Source organism: Lepidochelys kempii, chromosome 3 (assembly GCF_965140285.1).
Source record: "Lepidochelys kempii isolate rLepKem1 chromosome 3, rLepKem1.hap1, whole genome shotgun sequence".
Taxonomy (NCBI): Eukaryota; Metazoa; Chordata; order Testudines; family Cheloniidae; genus Lepidochelys; species Lepidochelys kempii.
In genome coordinates, this window is record NC_136382.1 from 97,193,188 (window position 1) to 97,213,981 (window position 20,794).

General features: G+C 45.2%; 1 protein-coding gene and 1 non-coding gene across 11 annotated transcripts in view; one reads left to right on the forward strand and one right to left on the reverse strand.

The window, feature by feature from the left end:
- Positions 1-574: 574 nt before the first annotated feature.
- TRNAE-CUC (transfer RNA glutamic acid (anticodon CUC)) lies at positions 575-646 on the reverse strand. The gene has a single exon. It is a non-coding gene; the product is annotated as a tRNA-Glu (tRNA).
- Positions 647-10,651: 10,005 nt separating this feature from the next.
- Positions 10,652-20,794, forward strand: part of NCOA7 (nuclear receptor coactivator 7) — a 167,496-nt gene continuing 157,353 nt past the window's right edge. For 5 of the 10 annotated variants that reach the window (XM_073337222.2, XM_073337221.2, XM_073337229.2 and 2 more), the window contains exon 1: positions 12,077-12,346. The gene's annotated coding sequence lies outside the window, so the exon portion shown is untranslated. Of the gene's footprint in view, positions 10,784-10,819; positions 11,566-12,076; positions 12,347-12,424; positions 12,673-20,794 lie in introns of those variants that run through there. The other 5 variants (XM_073337224.2, XM_073337228.2, XM_073337223.2 and 2 more) reach the window with 3 other exon arrangements.

The following is a 20,794-nucleotide window of genomic DNA, read 5'->3' on the forward strand; positions in this document are numbered from 1 at the left end:
TATGTACGTCATCTGAGCTCCCTGCCCCAGGTGCCAAAATGTTGTGGGCTGGCCCTGGTAGGTTGACCAGATGTCCTGATCTTATAGGGACAGTCCTGATGTTTGGGTCTTTTTCTTATATAGGCTCCTATTATCCCCTGACCCCCGTCCCAATTTTTCACACTTGCTGCCTGGTCACCCTCGGCCCTGGGAGAACTGTGACACGTCTCTGCTGGGGCGCAGCGGGCTGGCCCAGGCCTGGCGAGGAGAGCACCAGGCCTCTGAGAGTGACCCCAGGCCATACTGCACGCACTGGTGCAACAGGCAGAGCCATGCTGGCGCACTCTGAAGGGTTTGTAGTTGTGGGGGGGTGAAAACCCCCTTCCAGGCCCGGTGCCCACCACGCCTGCATCTGCCAGTGTCCTCTATGGCATGGATGGGTGGGTGGCTGTCCATCTCTACCCCTACCACACACATGTGCCTTCTAACACCGGCCCTTTAGGGGTATCCCGCTTTGCTGTGGGGGTTGTGCAAGACGCAGCTATTTGCTACTTCAAGCTCCAAACCAGCCCGCGGGGGAGGGAAAAAACTTAGCTTCCCTGACCGGGAATCGAACCCGGGCCGCGGCGGTGAGAGCGCCGAATCCTAACCACTAGACCACCAGGGAGCTCGTAAATGTTTTCTCTGAGCATCGTTGTAAGCGCTACACGCAAGACGTTCTACCCGCCTCGTCACGTAGCCCCGCCTCCGCCCCCTCTCCGCCGTTCAGAGTGCGAATTCCTAACTGCGCCGACTCACACAAAACCCGCCCGTCTCGACACGTAGCCACGCCCCATCCGTAACTTGTATCACGCTCACTTCCTAGCCCCGCCCCGTGGCTTTTCCCTTTTCGGCCAGTACCACCCTGCTGGGCGGGAAGAGCCGGGTGACGCACCGAGCGAGGAAGAGCCCGTTCCCACCCGCGGAGGCCCGGCTTGGGAGCGGCGGGATGCAAGGGGCGGGCTGTGAGGAGCCCAGCGCGAGCGGGGGAAGCGCTGGGGCGGGGCGGGGGCGGGGGCTGGTGGCGCCGTGTCCCTGCCGCTGCACACGCGTGTTCGCGCACATGTGGCGGGGCCAGTAGGGAGGCGCGTGGGTGACCTGCATCTCTCCTGGAGTGGGGCGCGGCGCTGCCCTGCCGGGGGATGCCTGGGTTTGGGGTGAGACCTGGATCGGACGCGTGCCAAGTTGAGAGTGCTGCTCTCCCTCGCGGTATTTTAACTCGTGTGGTCACGGGTAGCTGCCTGAGACGACTAGAAGTGAAAAAGGATCCGAGGGGTTGGGAAATAATCTTTTCCTCCTCCTCCTCCTCTTTTTTTTTTTTTTTTGGTGCTGTCCTCGTATTTCTTCTCTGCATGTGATGTGTAGTTGTCAGTTCTTAGTTTATTGCTTCTTTCGCATAGTCCGGAAGCTTTGCAGGTCTTGAGAGAGAGAGAGAAGGTGGCAAGCATGTTTACAAATAAGAAAAAAATGGTTAAAAAGCCACAAATAAATCAAAATCAAGGGGTTCTTGGGAAGGTGCAGGCAGAATAAATAAAATTAACTTAATTTTTAAAAACCTGGATTTCTGATTACTCTTTTAAAAAAAAAAAGTAGTGTTACTTATCACAAGTGTAATGGTAAACACTTGGCTATATTTCTGTTTGGCCAGGTGTATTGTAGGTGCTTATGTTTCTCCATCACTCCAATAAGAAACTATTGTGCAGTATTGGTATATGGAGTTAAATGCTTCACCTAAGAGGTAGTTGGATTTAAGTGATGGGTAAAATGCCAACCTATAGGCCAGGGGTGGCCAGCCTGACCCTGAGAAGGAGCCAGAATTTATCAATGTACATTGCCAAAGAGCCACAGTAATACATCAGCAACCCCCCATAAGCTCCCCGCACACTCCAGGGCCTCCCACCCACTGGCAGCCCCACTGATCAGTGCCTTCTGCTCCCTTTCTGCACCTCCTGCTCAGCTGTTTCATGGAGTGCAGGAGGCTCTGGGGGCGGGGGAGTGGGAAGGAGCAAGGGCAGTGCAGGCTCAGGGGCAGGGCCTGGGACAGAGCCAGGAGTTGAGCAGTGAGCACCCCCTGGCACATTGGAAAGTTAGCACCTGTAGCTACAGCCCTGGAGTTGGTGCCTATACAAGGAGCCACAAAATAACTTCTGAAGAGCCGCATGTGGCTCCGGAGTCACAGGTTGGCCACCCCTGATATAGGGTCTGATCCAGCAAGTCCTCTGCCTGCAGAACTCCCATTGACTTCAAAATCATTTTCACATAGAGAGCTTGCAGGGTTGCAGCCAGAATTAATAAAATATCATAAGATATTTTGAGATGGAAAGTGTAGTGTGGGGGCTTAAATTTGTAGGGGTACTCAGCCTTAAAGCCTGGCTCTGATCAGAGTTATGCTTTTGAGGATGTTATGGGAAAAAGTGAGATGTAAAAAATGAGTCAAGAGTTTGATTAATGCAGCAGTTCTGAAACTGTGTGTCAGCACCCCATTTTAATAAGGTTGCCAGGGCTGGCATTAGCCTTTCTGGGCCCCTGGCCAGAAACCAAAGCCCGAGCCCCACCATACAGGGCTGAAGTCAGAGCCTGAGTGCTTCAGCCCTGGGTGGCGGGGTTCAGATTACAGGCCCCCTGCCTGGGGCTGAAACCCTTGGGATTGGGATTTGGCCCCCCTGCCCGGTATGGTGGCACTCAGGCTTTGTCGTCCCCCTTCCACCGCAGCTGGGGCGGCAGCGAGGCTCGGGCAGGCTTAGGCTTTGGTCCCCCATTCTCTGGTCATATAGTAATTTTTTTTTGTCAGAAGGGGGTTGTGGTGCAATGAAGTTTGAGAACCCCTAGATTAAAGAATTCTTTTAATGTTCTTGTTGCTGCCCTACAGTTCCAGAAGAAGTAGTTAGCTGAAATCCCTCTGGCTGCCCCTGAAGACTGTAATATCTTTTCTGAGGGTTTGTTAATAAGAGCCCTTTCATCTTAATGGTTTAACTAAAAATTAAATGGAGTTAAGAGTGACTGAAAGTATTATGACAGGTTTCAGAGTAACAGCCGTGTTAGTCTGTATTCGCAAAAAGAAAAAGAGTACTTGTGGCACCTTAGAGACTAACCAATTGAGCATGAGCTTTCGTGAGCTCATGCTCAAATAAATTGGTTAGTCTCTAAGGTGCCACAAGTACTCCTTTTTTTTAAAGTATTATCAGTCACTTAGGATAAACAGTGCTACAGGAATGTTGTAATTAACCCCAGATCAAACATCATAAATTAGAAAACTAACAGCTAAGGTTAAACTGAAAAGAAATCCAGCAAATTAAGGTGAAATGCACAGTCACAGTTGTTTGGGGGCCCTAACTCTGCCTTGTCAAGGATGCTTCAGGTTCCCCATATAGTTAACATTCACTGAAATATTCTGTATAGACTAATTAAAACAAAAAGAATTAATGGTCAATCTTTCCTCCATTATTCATGATAGAAAAATTCTCTTTCAGCAGAAACCTCAACTCTGTCCTATAGTGACATAAGGCAAAAATCACAATTTGGAGTGAGGCATTAAAAATGAGTTAACTACATGGGAAGTTTGAAATATTTGTGAAGGGGGAGAGTTAAGGTGCTTTTTTTGTTCCTTCACTGCATTTCCATACCTAAACATGTTTAGATTTCTTTTCAGATTAACCTTAGCTGTTGGTTTCCTGGGTTTATAATGCTTGGTTTGGGGATGATTACAACAGCTGTTAATGTAGCTTAGTTTACTCTAAATTACAGCTATGTACTCAGCTGTAACTCTGTTTTTAAATTTTTGTCTGGGAATTTTTATTAATGTCCTATATGAACAATAAACAAGAAACTGAAAGAATGTTATCATGTAATATTGCTAATGATTTGAAGATATGAAGCATCAATTTTCAATCATTTAAAAAAACTTTTATGGACAGATTCACTGGTATATTGTGCTGCTCCAAAGTGAGGTACAGCAGTCAGAGCATATGGACCAACTAAACTGAGTTAACAGCTGCTTTGTTTTGGTAGAGCAGCATAAAGTAGCATGAGTTCACACTGCATTCACCTTATGTTTATCTCCACATGTGCCTACTCATCTTATGTTTCCTTTCCTCTCTGCCTACCTTTTGAGTAGTTTTGGTGTGGTAGGGTTTTTTGTTTTGTTTTTAAGCTATTTCAGATGATGGTTACTGCCATTATTTTTCATAATTGAAAAATGATTGTTCCCCTGCACTGTAAAGATGGGGAGACATTCAGTTCCATTGAGAACATTGTGAGAGAATGAGAACTCTTTCTCAAAATGGCCACCAGCTGTGGATTCAATCCCATTGTTCTCAATGGGAAATGGCAGCCATTGTGAAAGAGGGCACTTTGTGGAATTCTGCAGTAGATCGTTGTGTCCACAGCTTCTGCTGAGGAAGAGACTTATATGAAGAATAACAGGAAAAAAGACCATTGATCTTAAGTTCAGGTGTAGCCTGTGCATAAGATTTTAGTGAGTTTTAACTATATGGGAAGCTTGAACAGTCTGATGTTCTCGTACTGAGATTAAGAGGGTGGGGTGCCTAATGTTAGGTGCTAAACTCCTTACAGAACCCATTTGAACTAATTTGAATTCCTAAATTAACAGATATACTTATTATACACAGGAGAGAAAAAGTGGGTGAGGTAATATCTTTTATTGGACCAACTTCTGTTGGTGAAAGAAACAAGCTTTTGAGCAGGTGTTCTCAAACTGAGAGGCTTGTTATGTGAAAGGGGTCACCAGTACAGAGGTTTGAGAACCCCTACTTTTGAGTTACACAGAGCTCTTCTTCAGGTCTGAGAGAGGTACTCAGAGTTGTCACAGCTAAATTAAAAATGGAACACACTGTTCAGCATTAAGTAGTTAACACATATTCTAAGAGAGCATTCAAAGTGAGGTACCCCATTAACAATTCTGCAGCCGTAAGACAAAAAAGGGGGGAGGGAGGTTAGTGGGTTACAGATTGTTGTCATAAACTGTAAATCCAGTGTCTTTATTAAGATGACGATTCTCAGTGCCTAGCAGAGTTATGAATTTAAGTTCCCAGGCTCATTTTTTTGGAGGTGTTGTGCAGGTTTCCTTTGAAGAAGAGGACTGAGAGGTCAGATGTGGCGAGGTTGTTTGTGAAAAGTGTTTGCCCGGAGATGATGGTGTTCTTGTCTTTTATCATTTTCCTTTGTGAGTTCATTTATCTGGCTGTGGCACTGAGGACCTTTCCCAGACCTGAAGAAGAACTCTGTAGCATGAAAGCATGTCTCTTTCACAAAAAGAAATTGTCCATTACCTCTCTCACCTTGTCTCTAGTATCCTGGGACCAACATGGCCACAACACCACAGCAAAAAACAATGGTACTTATACATTCTCAGAAAGGCTATTTTGTGCTCAGAGAGTAAGTGATTTAATTTGGGGAAGGATATATTGTCTTTTTCATATATAAAAGGTATGAATTCTGTGTCTTACATGCAAGAGTCAGCTCACCCTTTATTATGGAATTACTACTGCTACCTCCAGAATACAAGGAGAGCAAGTTCCTGAAGCCCTGCCTAGATTTTTGTATGATCTCATTCTAAACATTGATGATACAGTTAGCTTTACTTCACAGATGCATATTTCATATGCAGTAAAGCTCACTAGCCAAGTAATGTGTACATTGCAGAGGGACCCTACAACGCTAACCCACACGAAGTGTGCACGCAGGTAATTATTTTGTCCTTGTGAGTAGACAGAATACGGAAATGGAGTATAAGTCGGGTCCTGCTCCGAGTGATGTTGGTGGAGTTTTGCCACTGATGTGGAAACAGAACTGGGACTGTAGAGAAAATGTATTCTGTATATTTCCGTATACAGTCTTTGGATAGAAACTGACCAGATCATATAGGCACACAATGGGGAACTATGCATCAGGAAGTGGAAACCTAGTGCACATGTTTAGTTTTGTGAACTCTTATGCTATGTGGTGGCTTTCTTAGGCCAGGAATACTCTAAAACTTTTGTCAGCATAGCATTTTCAGGTAGAGTTATGATTTTATTTATTTATTTTTATTTTTGCAACACTTCTGTGCCAGCAAAAGCTCTAGTCTAGCATAATTATACTGGCAAAAGCACTCTCTTGCAGCTATAAATTGTGTCTACTTTAGGAAGACTTGCTGATATAGCTATGCCAGCAAACTTTTTCTAGTATAGATTAGGCCTTAGAGGCCTTTCTCCTGAAGTTATGGGACACGTGATCATCTTCCACACTCCCCTCCCTTTTTTTAAAATGAAAGCTAAGTTTCTTGCCCTCATAGTTGTGGAGGATAACTTAAAAATGTGAATTGAGTCAGAAAGCATATAAAAAGGTCCAGGCAACTTACAAATAAAATGTAATGATGTTTTGGGGTGACTCATGATTGGCAATATTGAATGTTTGGCATCACAGTACTAGCTTTGTCCTGTTTTTTTAAAGAATCAATAGCAAAATAAAGATCTTGATGTGTGTGCTTAGGGAAACTTTAAAAGTAAAAATGTAAAATTCTCTGGTTTCACAATAAGCAAACAGAGTATTTTTCAAAATAAATGATATTCCAAATATATATAGAAAGAACTCTAATTACTTATAGTGATGATTTTAGTTTTGCGATGTGAATTCTTGTGAGAAATATTCTTTTAAACATGTAGTAAAAGATTAGCGGAGGAGTGGAGGGGAGAAAAAGTACTTTCCTGACTGGGAATCGAACCGGGGTGCCATGGTGAGAACAATGAATCCTAACCACTAGACCAGGGAATGGCAGCCTTTGGCATGTGGCCCGCCAGGGTAAGCCCCCTGGTGGGCCAGGCTGGTTTGTTTACCTGCCACATCCACAGGTTCGGCTGATCGCAGCTCCCACTGGCCGCAGTTTGCCACTCCTAGCCAATGGGGGCTGCGGGAAGCGGCAGTCAGCACATCCTGCGCCGCGTCCCGCAGTCCCCATTGGCCTGGAGCGGCAAACTGTGGCCAGTGGCAGCTGCGATCGGCCAAACCTGCTGATGCGGCAGGTAAACAAACCGGCCCAGCCCACTAGGGGGCTTGCGGGTCAAAGGTTGCCAATCCCAGCACTAGACCATCAGGGGAAAATGATAATGTTATTACACACTTGGATATACTTTTGTTTACATATGTAGGTTTCCTTTTCTTCTGTGACTAACTCATGTGACTCCTCTTTATTCTTTCACTTCACCCTTCCCTATCTAAGATAGCTTCACTATGTGTTGTTCTGTCAGTGATTCAGCTTCTCTCAGCTCCTACTGGCACAGAAGCGCAGCCGGTTGGGCTCAATGTCTCTTCAGCTCCAACTAGCATTCAAGAACAACCAAGAAAGGTGCACAATCTTCCTGCGGTTGGGGGACGGGGAGGAATAAAGTCTGAAAAAGAGACTTCCATCCATTAATTATAAAAAGGAAATGTTCATGAGCAATCAAAATTAATAAAGCCCAGCTTTTTATCAAAGGTACTGTAGCCAAAATGTTCAGAGTTAGGTACCCAAATTCACATATGGGCACCTAATAAGTATGTTATTTTCACATGGCTGCATACACGCATTTGACTAATGTGGTCATTATAAGTTAATACATGTGTTAAGTTATTACTCTAATTTGATTGTGGTTCTAGGTTCCTAAAAAGCCTAAGCAAAGTAAAGAATTGTTTTGATGTTAGATAAAATACATTAGGTAGAAGATGACTTACTGTAGATTTCTGGTGTGCCCTCTATATAGTGCTTTTTTTATAGTGCACTTCAGTACTAACCTATCTTGATTTGCACAGGAGCTCTGAGTGACATCTCTACAGTTGCCCTTTCCTTCTAAGCCTCTATTATCAGATAACTGGAGAAGAGACTTCATTGTCAGGCCCTTATAACTCTCTGAAAATTACCATTACAACTGAAGTGTTATACTTGTTTTCAGCATAAAGGTGATTTTAAAAACAAACAAACAAACAAACATCAAAATACATTGTCCAGAGCTTTGTAGCAAGCTTCAACCCTCTGCCCCCAATGTTGTGTTTATGAGCTGTGAGTTGGCTGACAGTACCTTCCTGTAATTTAATTTCCTTTATATTTTTATTACATGCTGTTAAACTTCAACTGAGCTAGAGGGTGCTATCTGAGAGTTTGTAAATTATGTTCATGTACAATATATGGCTACTATTTTCAGCTCGTTAGAAAATTGTTAGCCTTTTTTCAAAAGAAAATTGTGGGGTGGGGGAAAGGAAGTCTCAACTAAATTATTCTTGTGTAAAATGTTTAATGTTTTTTCCCTATCTTTCTTTCTCCCTTACTGTTAGACGTGAGAAGCCCTTTTCTGTACCTCAAAATCCCAGATTGCCCTTTTAAATGATTTAGTGTGGAAATGTATATGATTCTAGTTTTTACTAAAGGCTTGATCCTATATCCATTAAAATCAATAGAAAGAGTCCTGTTGACTTCAGTGGGCATTGGATTAGGTATTAATGACTATTAGTAATTCAGATAATACTATTAATAAGGCTAAGATTTAGTCATGGATATTTTTGGTAAAAGTCATGGACAGCTCACGAAATAAAAATTCATGGCTAATGACCCTCCATGACTTTTACTATACATACCCATTACTAAATCTCCACTTCTGGGGTGGGATCCTGCTCGTGGGCCCCTGCTCCAGGGTTGGGAGTTGACTCCCCCCCCCCCCCCCCGCCGCCCCCCAGTGGCCGCTGCTCTCCAGGGACTGCTCTCCAGATGGCATCCGGGGCCGCTGCTCTGGCCGTGTCAGGACTGCTACTGCTGGGGTGGTCCCCGGAGTGACTCCAGGACCAATGCTTGGGCTCTCCCTGGAGGTGGAGATGGCTGCTGCTTGGGCACTCCTTGGGGCCAGCTGCCTGGAGCTGTTCCGGCAGCAGGCAGTGTGGCTGGCTCCAGGGCCAGCCCGAGTGGCTGGCTCCGGGACCACTCTAGCAGCGGTCAGTGCGGATGGCCTTAGGGACCCACCAAGCAGCTGGCCACAGGGCTGCTCCAGCAGGGGCCGGTGCAGCTGACTCCGTGGCAGCCCCTGGGATTGCTGCTTGGGCGCTGCCCATGACCAGCTGCATTGGCTGCTGCTCGGGCGGTCCCCAGAGTCAGCTGCCCAGAATCCATGACTTCCACAACCTCTGTGACAGAATCGCAGGCTTAACTATTAATAGTTAAAACTTCCAACTAACACCAAATATAACCGGTGGCTTTAGCTCTGTGCAAAGTATGCATTTCCAGTAATATTCCCCAAAACATCAGTGCCTAAGGAGAAATTTAAATCCATTCAAGAATTTGACTCTAGCATCCCAGTTATGCTGTTTGTTTATTTTGCATGTTAGTGTATCAAAAGCGGTAATTTAAAGTTTTGTCCCGACTTGGTACAAATCTCCCCAGATATCCCAGCAAGGCCACAATCCACAGAATAATTTTGTCAGTGGCTGAAAAAAAGTTATATATTTTTTTCAAACTAGTATAAACACTAATGGAACTGAATTGTACAACTCTAAAAGGACCAATTCACAGGCATTGGGGGTTTTAACTGGTAAAAACTTGACCACTATTAATAGCCATTTGATGAGCTGAATCAGAAGATGACCAGGTCGTGGGCAAATGAATGCCAAGGTCCCTATAATCATGACAAGGGAAGAGTCCAGACTTATTGTCAATCTTATGTAGTAGGGAAAAGAAGACAAAAATAAAATTGATATCAAAATATAACATTTAGTTAGGTTCTTATGTAACCCCATCACCACAGTATCTGAGTAGCTACTATCTCTAACTGTAGAAGCCCAGTATATAGTTAAGTGGAGTCTTAGACCTTGCTCTTATAAGGATTTTTATGGAGGTACAGGGTATATCCACATGGAACATCCTGCAAGAGTGGGACCCTAATCTTCAAGATGCTTCTCATAAGTTTTATACAGCTGCCTATCATCAGTGTGGTTTCTGAGCACCTTTCATTTAAAATCTATTAGTAATAGAGCATGGCTGTATATGTTCACAAAAGCCTAAACCACCAAAAGGTGGGCAGCTACATTCTGTGAGCCTCTGCATTTTCTTTAAAATCAGCTTCAGATACAGTAAATTACAGTGATGTAGCCTGAGAGTGACAAATGCCTGGATCATCGGCTAGGTCGTTGGCCAAGAGGAAGGGGTGAAGTTTCCTTGGACCTGAAAGAAAGTATTGCTAGTCACTGACTTTACCTGCTCAGCCAAATTTAGGGATGAATTAAATAGGCTTTGCACCATTTTGAGTGGGAGATGTACATCTTCAATGGAAACAAATTGAAGAGGGAAAGAAAAAATGTCCCAGTTGGTTCTTCACAGTGTTTTCCTTTCATTGTGAATTATGTTTATTAGGGTAATGCCTGGGGACCAACCAAGAATGGGGCTTCAATAGGCTAGGCCCATATGGAAGGCATGACAATATTTCTTATCTTAAAAGAGCTGCCTTGCTATGGCACTTTATTCTTTATCTGGCATTTCATTATGAGAGTCTCATTTTACAAGCATGGGGAATATTGTGTGTTTATCATGGGTGGTGTGTGAACTGCTGGCTGGCGGAGGCTAGCTCCCAGCCCCGCCCCATCTGCCTGAGGCCTCAACCCTTCCATGCCCTCTGCCAGAGCCCTCCTTCCACTGCAGCTGCCAGCTTCGGCCCTAGGCTAGAGCCCTCAGCCCCAGAGTGCCCACAGCCTCCCCCACAGTCCTGGAGCGGGCAGCGCAGCCACAGCCTCCCTGACACTAGAGCACCGGGAGGTAGGTAGTGTAGCTACCCTGAGCACGGGGAGGGTGGGTGGCATGGCTGCAGGCCCCCCCAGTCCCAGAGTGTCGGGAGGGTGGATGGCGTGGCCTCAGCCTCCGTAGGCCCAGAGCGCCAAGAGGGTGGGTAGTGCGGCTTGAGCTGCGGCCACCCCACAGGGAGACTGGAGCTGCACCTAGCGGAAGCTGGAGGGGGGACCTGGGGATGGAGCATGTGTGGGGCCACAGCTGGCTGTTTGGGGAGGCACAGCCTCCCCCAGCCTATGATACCTGTCGCCCATGGTATTTATATACATAACTGCTTAACCTCAGGCTTTTAGTCTGCAGTTCATGATTTTGTGGGCTTGCTAAAGCCTTCAGGCCTGCTTCTGAAGTCTCAGGACTTCCAGAGCTGGAGCTGTGAATGTGAAACAGACTAAAAGGAGGAATAGAGACAGAGGTGAACATTATACACTCTAATGGAATAGCAACAAAAATGACAAATCTTGTATGCTCGAGACCTGCTGTTGCCCAAAGTCAAATAATGTAGGAAAATATATTTATTTTCCTGATTTTAAAACAGAACACTTTTTTATCCTAAGAAGAAAGGTGGAGGCTGGGAGTGTAGGGAGGCAGGGAATATGAATATCATAGGTTTTTCATTTTCCCACTGAAATTAAGGCTATCAATTTTCAATACTTTTAAAATTTGGGCCCTGATTCTATAATAGGGCTCATCATAGGTGCAAGGGGCCAACTACATGGATCAAATTGCAGGATTGGGGAGCTAGTAAAAAAAGTGTATGTACTTTTTTTTTTTTTGGGGTCCCAAAGTAATTGAGGGAACACTAATTTGTTCAGATTAAGGTGCTGACCCTGCCATGGACTCTATGGGGGTGCCGGGGGAAGGGGGGGGGGTCAACCCTTTATGTTGCAACTTGTGAGACTGAGGCCTTGACACTGGCAAATGTATCTCTCTTCCCCCTCCTCGCCCCCCCCCCCACCAAAAAAAACCCCTCAGACAAGTCTATTTGCCTAGAAAATGAGCAACCTGAGGGCCGGCTCCTTGGTGTGCTCAATGGGACAAATCACGGGGCCGAAAGCTGCGGTGACATTTTGAAGGGGCTAATACTGTCCCCCTCCCTCGGGGGCGAGGGAGCCGACGCGCAGAGCGGCGCTGGAGGACTGGGCCGAGCAGGGGGAAGGCGCCTGCGGCCAGGCAGGGCGGAGCTGCGGGCCGTGCTAGCGGCGCAGGCAGAGCCGGGGGAGCGGGGCGCGCTGGTGGCGAGGGCCGCTGGGTGGGTGCGGCGCGGGCGGGGCGGGGCGGGCTCTGCCTGGCGACCATGCTGCTGGCGGAGGCCGGGAGCTGCGCGCTCTCTGCAGCGGGCTGAGCTGAGCTGCAGCGGCCGGGTCTCTCCGGGGACCTCCCCTCGGCGGCCGTGGATGTTCCCGGGCTGCCGCGTCCGCGCCTGCTGAAGCCGCCCGGGGGGGCATGGGGGCCCCGCTGAGCATCCCTGAGAGGATCCGACCCAGACCCAGCCGCAAGTGCCCGGCCCGCGGCTGAAGGAACCGGTGCAGCTGGGTGGGTCTCAGCGGGCGGGCAGCGAGCCCTGCGCGGGAGATGCCCCTCTCAGGCTGGGGTGGGGGTGACCCAGCAGCCGCCTGGGGAGGGGAAGCGGGCTCCATCGGGGGCTGACATTTTGCAGATCTCATAACAATTAACCTGCCTTTTCAGAGGCACAACAACACAGCCGGCGAGGGGGGAGGAGGAGGCGGGCGAGGAGGAGGCGGGCAGATGGGGAAGTGCATTAGTTTGTCTGGCTTCAGAAATGCTGGTTTCCTTGGCTTGGCTGTGACAGCAAAACCAGAGGGGGAACATCGGACTTGAGGAAGCTGCGGGACTGAAAGGTGCAGATTGTGTGTTGTGCATGTACAGCTAGCCTGTGTTTGGGGAAGGGGGGTTTCGCTTGAATCTTTACCGGATTGGTTATGTTTTGGTAGTACCCACAGCGAGGTAGCTGCTTTCAATCTCTGTAGTCCTGCTTCAAAGATTTTACTATCCAAGTCTTTTTGTTTATTTCTCTGCAATTAAAATCCTTTTGCAAATAGTGTAATTATTTCCTCTCCCACCTTTAACACGTTCTGAAATATATTTCCAGTTAGGATTACAGAATTTTTACATGCACTTCCAAGTAGTAGATTTCATTTTTTTTAATCTGAGGAGGAGGAAGAGAAGGTGATGGTGGTAATTTGAGGGAAGGGCCTTTAATGATATTTTGGGAGCATGAAATCTGTCGTAGGTATTGGGTGATGTGGGGTGGGTAGTCACTGCAGTGATGCACGGAAGCATCCAGCAATAGGCAACGATCATATTCCAGTGTGTCTGACATAACTTCATACCTGATATCCTTTGTTATTCAGGAAAATTGGTGGGCTAGAAACTTGGTTTCAAATACAATTTCAAAATAAAGAACAAATGCTGATTTTCATTGTCTTGCATCAGTCTGGATTTGGGGCAATTGTAAGATTCCCAGCATGTGAATTATTGGAAAATGGGGTTGGTTGTGATGGTTCTATTTAAAACAAATAGATGTATTTTAACTATCAAACGACATTGGTCACAAACATATTAAAGATTTGACCAAGAGAAGAGAGGCTGCTCAGAGTTAACATTACAAATCTGGACTCTGACTTGTGCCGTTGTATTTTTTTTTAAACAGTTTTAAGTGTGGATGGATTGTTATCCTGGATTAATAGTCCTGACATCTGATTTTCAGACTCATGATTTTCAGACACATTTTATAGTTTAATTTTCGTTTCTAAACAGAGAGAAGACAATAGCTAATAAGCAATATTTGGTGTATGAGAGTGGATATATTGGGCCCAGATCTTGCAATTTCATTTGAGCAACTGGACCCTACACCTGTTCACATCCTTACTGATTTCAGTAGGATTCTTTGAGTGGATACAGGGATTCACCTGTGTCGATCTGCCTGCAGTATCAAGGCTATGGATTTTTAACAGCTATCTTCTTGACATTAGTCTTTAGAGTAAATACTCAGTTATGTAATTTTATCACGTGTGTTATTTACTTAATGGTCTGTGAATACTGCACTTCCATGAGGTCATTGTACATGCTTATATCAATACATAATTATGGACTTTTAAATGGGTGATGTTTATGCACTAATTGATTATGATTTGTGTGGAGCTGCTGTGAGCTACATTGAGTGCCTGTATTTGGATAATATTTTGCATGCATATTGAAGAAGTCTTTCCAGTCTATCTCTAACACAAATTTTTTACATATTTTAAAGAATGAATACTGGTATTATATGTACAAAATATAACATTAGAAAAAAAAGTTACTGCAGGTTGCAAAAAGAAACACCAAGAAATATATATACAGCATCTGAAAAATGGTATAAGCAGCCCTGCAGATCTTGAAAATTGAAAGCAAGCCAAAGTAAAAATGCTTCCATTTTCCAGTCCTCCTTCTCTCTCAAACTCTTGTTCCTGGAAGATTTCCATAAATGAACTAAATAGATAATGGATTCAATCTTGCAAGTTGTATACCTGTGAGTACCTTTGCTCTTGTAAGTAGTCCCACTGACTGCAACAGGAGCAATCCCATGAGCAAAGTTATTCCCAGGCATAAAACTTCGCAGGATTGAGTCCATTGTCTGTTTAGTTCATTTATGATACAGTATTGTGAATTTTGCAGAAGAATCTTGCGGGAAATTCTGTTCTTTATTAAAGAACATGGAGGGTCTATGTACAGTGCCTTCCTTTTCTTTATTATGTAGCACAGCATCACACAAGGAACATTTCCAGAAAACATACTGTATATACATGCCTCTCTGTCTCTCTCTCGCCTCAATGAGCTCTTCCCTTGTGATGTTCCGGTTTCTATGAGTTGCAGCATTTCTTCATTTGATGTAGCTATGATTCTGATTTGTCATCTCTAATGTTGAAGTGATAAATCATCTCTTGAACTTGAAGTGAATCAATAAGAATGCTTCTGTTTGTTATCCTCTGTATTTAAGATTTGGAGAATACAAGCGGAATTACTCAGGGAGTGACAGTACTCAATATTTCACCTCCATATCTTTCTATACGTCCTGATTTTCCTACAGTGTGGTGCCTGCAAGCATCACAATATTAAGGCAAGGCCTTGAGCTTCTATATTCAGTGCTGATATAGAGCTGCATTCATTTGGAGAACAGAGTAGATGATAACAATGTTAAAGCAGGACCTCTTCTGTGACCTAATTGTCAGACTTGATACATCTCCTTTAGATGGATGACCAAAGTGGCGCCAAAGGGTGTCTCATACATGGAAGTATCTATATTGCCTGCCACATGATCTGTCTGATCCAATTAATTGCTGATACTGGCAGAAGAGGTTTTTACAAAAGGATAATTGTGAGCTAAATAGAGGACAGGAAAGCCCAATTTCCCTTTATACTCTAGTAGGCATTGAAGGAAGGTTGGAACACAACTGATAATAGAGCATTTTACCACTCCCTTTAATTTAGAGAGGAGGATCCTATGCCAGACAAAGCAGCATAGCCAAGGTTTGCTTACTGGTCATCAACGGGAAGAGAGTTGTTATTCTTCCAGTTCTGGAATAATAATACTAGTTTCACTGGGTTAGTAGAGCTGACGTGAGGCAAATTGGACTATTGCTTGGGCCCAAGAACTTGTATTAATAACTGGGGAGTTTCCCCCAGGCATCATGTTGAAGGTAAGAATAACAGTCTGCTTTTAGGTTAGTCACTTCTAAAATATACTGGACCTGAACCAAGACTTGGCACAGCAGACAATATAGATCCAAAGCCTTCAGCAATGTTGGACATTTTCTAGGATTTTAGACCATCCTGAGGCAATTTATGCACCATACATTGGTTGCATTGCCCTTTTCTAGAAGGATCCACAATCTGTCTCAGTTGTTCGCAAAAATCATGATGGCAAACACTCCAGTCATTAAACTTCAGTGAGTTTATGTACCAGTTTGACTCTTTAAGGGACCATTGTCCCCTTTTTGATATTTTTCACATTTTGCTCCCTAACCTGACAGACTGGCATCTGATTCTACTGTCCCATGGGGGAAGACAGACAGATTACATTGCTGTTCCATGTGTTCATGTGGTTTAGACACCATTGGACTTCCTTATTCACTTTCCACTAAAGATGTTGTCATATGAACAACCACTGTGAGGCAGGTTAGCTTTCAGTTTTTAGAGGGCCCAATTACGGATCCAGACATGGGAGGTTTGACTGAATGGTAGAGATAGTAACCCCTGAACTTGAGCCTAGTTTTTGAGGAACTGTTTGAAGTCTGAGGAATCTCTTTATCTTCTTCCTTATTTTCCCTAGTTTGTTCCCTGGGAGATTTATCAGGGCCATGGTAAAGTCCACCTGGAATCTGAAGGAAGCTGTTTTTAGTGAGGGTTCCAGCATGTATGTTTTTCCTATTCATCATAAATGCTTCTGCGTCCACGAGGAAAACCAGACCAAATATTCTCTGTTCCTGTGCTGGCTGTTGATCGGAATGTCATTCAGGGGTAAGCTGCTGAAATTGAGCCAGGCTGGACGGTGTCACCTATCAACTGAATTTGCTCAATACTTGTTCAGGCGTCTTAAACTGATCATGGGTCTGTGACTTCTGTTCTTCTTAAGTACCAGAAGGGGATACTCTCACACCTTGGAGGCTCCCCTTTGGGGGTTTCCTAGATTTTTTTTTTAAGATGAGCAGGGACCATGGTGGTCATCCAGTCTGACCTCCTGCACAGCACAGGCCATAACATTTTGCCTACCATTTCCTGCATCAAGCCTAAAAATTTGTAGTTGAACTACAGCATATCTTTTAGAAGGACTTCTTGTCTTGATTTAAAAATGTCTAGAGATGGAGAATCTATCACATCCTAGGTAAGCAATTCCCATAGTTATTTACTTTTACTATTAAAAATGTGTGCCTTATTTCCTGTTTGAATTTATCTAGCTTCATCTTCCCCACTCTGGGATCTTGTTATGCCTTTGTCTGCTAGATTAAAGAGCTCTCTATCATCAGGTATTTTCTCCCCACGTAAGTATATTCAGACCATGCTTAAGTCTTAACTTCTCTTCGGTAAGCTAAATAGATTGAGCTCTTTAAATCTCTTACTGTAAGGAAGGTTTTCCAGTTCTCAAATCATTGTTGTTGCTCTTCTTGGAAACCTTCCCAATTTTTCAACATCCTTTTAGAAGTGTAGACATGGAACAGGACACAGTATTCTGGTAATGGTCTTTCTAGTGCTGTTTTCATTCAAATTCCTGCTCTTTTCCTACTTGATATTTCTTTGCTGATGCATCCAAGGAACACATTATCCTTTTGGCCACAGCCTCACTCAGGGAGGACATGTTCAGCTGGTTATCCACCAGGATCCCCAAGTCTTTTTTCAAATTAATTGATTTTTAGGATGCAATCCCTCTTTCTGTAGATTCCCCAAATTATGGCTTGTTTACAGATCTTCCCCTGTACACAATCAGTTTTATGATTCTGATGGAGTAGCATCAGTTCTCTGGGAGGAGAGAAGAGAAGGAAATTGTTTCATTCAGAACCCTTTCCCATCTCTATTGCCCAGGGATCCCCTATGGTCCTTCCTGAGATACAGGCAAAGAACCAGCTCCTTCACCTTAGAAGATGAGGACTAAGGCCAGGTCTACGCTACAGAGGTAGGTCAATGTAAAGCAGCTGTAAGTGTCTACACTGCAGTGTTGCTCCCGCTGATGTAAGTCCCCCCACTACACTGACCTAATAACTCCACCTCCATGAGTGGCATAGAGCTTAGGTCAATGTAGTTAGGGCGATGCAGTGTCTGGGTAGATACTGGGTAGACACTGCATTACTTACATCGCCTATCAGTTCTGCATGGAGCTCACAGCTGTGAGCCCTGCTGCTGGGTGCTGACAGTCTGGTCTGTCAGCACCCAGCAGTGGGGCTCCATGCAGAGCCTACAGCCCGCGCTGTCAGCACCTGACAGCAGAGCTCACACTGCTTCACTTAAGTTGGAGCAAGGACTCCTGGCAAGGACGTGCACACTGGCAGAAGGAGGGTAGTGTGGACATGAAAAACTGCAGTAATTACTGCGGTGGCTGTATGTTGACCAAATATAAACCGACTTAATTGTTTAGTGTAGTCAAGGCCTAAATGGAGAAGAGAGGAGACTGTTTAGGCTGTCTCACAATAATAAGAGTGAATTATTATTGGAATACCAGCCTGATGTGGATTAATTGCACAGGCATCTGCTTATCTCCAGAAAATGTCAACTAGCACCTGACTCATTTTCAAACTAAATTTAATGTTTCCTAGCAATGGCATTTTCCATTTCTGCAGTTACTCTCACTTCTGTACTTTCTGTCCCACACACCGTCTGTCTCGTTTTCTGTTTATTTTCTTATGTTCTAAACCAGCATAATAATGGAAAAGACTAAAACTATTAATATTTATGAGACTAGTGCTGTCACTTAAGTTTCAAGGGGAACTGGTGTGGCTTGCTGCCATACCAGCTGGTTCTGTGATCTCAAGCTAAATGGGGTTAGGCTGGGCCATTACTTGGACGGGACACATGCCAGGAATAGCTAAGGAGAGTTGAGGATTCAGCAATACATGGGTACTGTGTTGATGGGCACTATGGAAAAACATCAGGTAAATAAAATAGTAAGTGGCATTTGTTTCATGTAGTAAGAAATCATCTCTTGGCTAAGGAATGCCCCAACATGATGGTAAATTGAAAGGTAAAACAATGGCTTTTTTTAACCATTTGTGGTTATTTCAGATTCCATGGGACTGTTAATAAAGTAGAGTTTGACGGGATGTACAGGTGTTTTGCTGATCCCTAACCAGGATCCTATAGCCCTGCCACTCCCCACCCAGACAGTGCCCCGATGAAGAGGCCCTTTCAAGCCAGATAGTGGCCTAAGTTTTATTGATTGTCTCCCAGCAAAGGTTCAGTTACACCTCAAGTAGGCATGCCCAGCAAGAAGCTAATTAAGTTCAGCTGAGCCCAGTTGGGCTCAACACATTAGGATGACTTATAAAGGATTTAAAATAAATGTGGGCTCTTTTTTGCTCCTTTGTGATATATAAAGAATACCTGATGGCTCTTCCCCCTCCCATCCCCCCATATTTCTTTTTACCTTTGAAATAAATGTCAAGAATGTTTGTCTGGTTTTGTTGGAGGAGCTTGTGGAAGTCTCAGGGATGTTTATTGTGAGTTTGTAACACATTAAATGAAGGGACAAAGGTGCTGAATCTTAAAGAAGGCTCAAAACATTAGTCATGTACGTTAAACAGGTATTAATTAAAACGGGTTGGCAAACTTTTTGGCCCGAGGGCCACATCTGGGAATAGAAATTTTATGCTCACAGAATTGGGGTTGGGGTGCGGGACAGGGTGAGGGCTCTAGATGGGGTTGTGGGCTCTGGGGTGGGGCCAGAAATGAGGAGTTCACGGTGTGGGAGGGGGCTCCGGGTGGGGGAGTGGGGTACCTGGGGGGTCTGAGGGCTCTGGCTGGGGGTGAGGGCTCTGGGGTGGGGCTGGGAATGAGGAGTTTGGGATATAGGAGGCTGCTCTGGACTAGGACCGAGGGGTTCGGAGGGTGGGGTGGGGATCAGGGCTGGAGTGCGGGAAGGGATCCAGGCTCCAGGTGGGGGTGCAAGTTCTGGGGTGGGGCTGGGGATTAGGGGTTTTGGGTGCAGGAGGGCACTCCGGGCTGGGATCCAGGGGTTTGGAGGGTGAGAGGGGAATCAGGGCTGGGGCAGAGGATTGGGGTGTGGGGAGGTCCCGGAAGCAGTGGCATGTCACTTCTCTGTTGGAGCACTGGAGGGGGCCATTGGAGCATGTAGGAGCTGGAGGGAGGCCTTGCTGTGGCTTCCGGGAGCTGCATGGAGCAGCCCCCGATCCTGTTCCCTGGCTGGAGCTCCGGAGTGGGGCCATGTGGCTGCCTCAGTGAGCCACGTTTAGTGGCCCTCGACCCTGCTCTGTGGCTGGAGTGTGGAAAGCCCCAGACCCCACAACCCAGCGGAAGCTCGAGGGCCGGCTTAAAACGGCTGAATGCGGCCCGTGGGATGCAGTTTGCCCACCCCTGAATTAAAAACTTTTTTTTTCTTCATTTTTAAACCATATGGCTAAAACTCCCTTTCTCTGTCGGTTATTTAGTTTTCACTCTTTCTCCTGGAGTTACCATTTTATTGGTTCTCCATTCGCCTTTATGAAAAAATAGAGACCGGCTTTATGTCTCACAAAGAAGCAAAAAAGGGCACAAGCTATTTTCCCTCTTGTGTACATCATCTTTTAAAGGTAGTCTGAGTTACTCCAAAAGGGGGAGAGGAGACTAGCAGGGAGCTTTGGGGAGACATAAGAATCTGAATAGAATACCTATTGTTTGGTTGGTAGTGTTGTTTTGGGTTTTACTGAGTGTTGAGCTGCATGGAAGAAACACAGGCAGGGACTTTTGGTTCATAGAAAAAATAAAAATGTGTGTTGTTTTGATTAAATCAGAACTTCTGAGATAAAACTGAAATCCCAGAGAGCATTTCTTGTGTTTACACAAACTCTGAACTGTCTGTGTCTAGATGAATCTCCCTTGATCTGCCTTGCTCTGGCTAGTCAGACCACCTGTCTCTCACCGTCTTGCACTAGAGGTGGAATTGCAGACACCCTCTACACAAGCGAGAGAAAATGGAAGGTCTCACAAAGTATTTGGCACAGCATTAGACCCTGATAAGAGCCCCAGAATAGTTTCAGCAAGGTCATTTGGCCGTCTAACAAAAGTAGGAGCAACTGTTCCAGGAATTACTACTTCCCTGGGTCATCAACTCATCCAGCTGATGTTCTGACTTCCAGTCTCAGCCCTGCCCTGTCCAGCTAGGATATTATGATGATCTGGATGTTTACCCAGTCATTTCTGAGCAAGTAGCTACCGTGGGCGAAGGGTATTGTGAGTTCCTCAAGTGATACTCATCCTGACTGGCAAAACTCAAGCTGC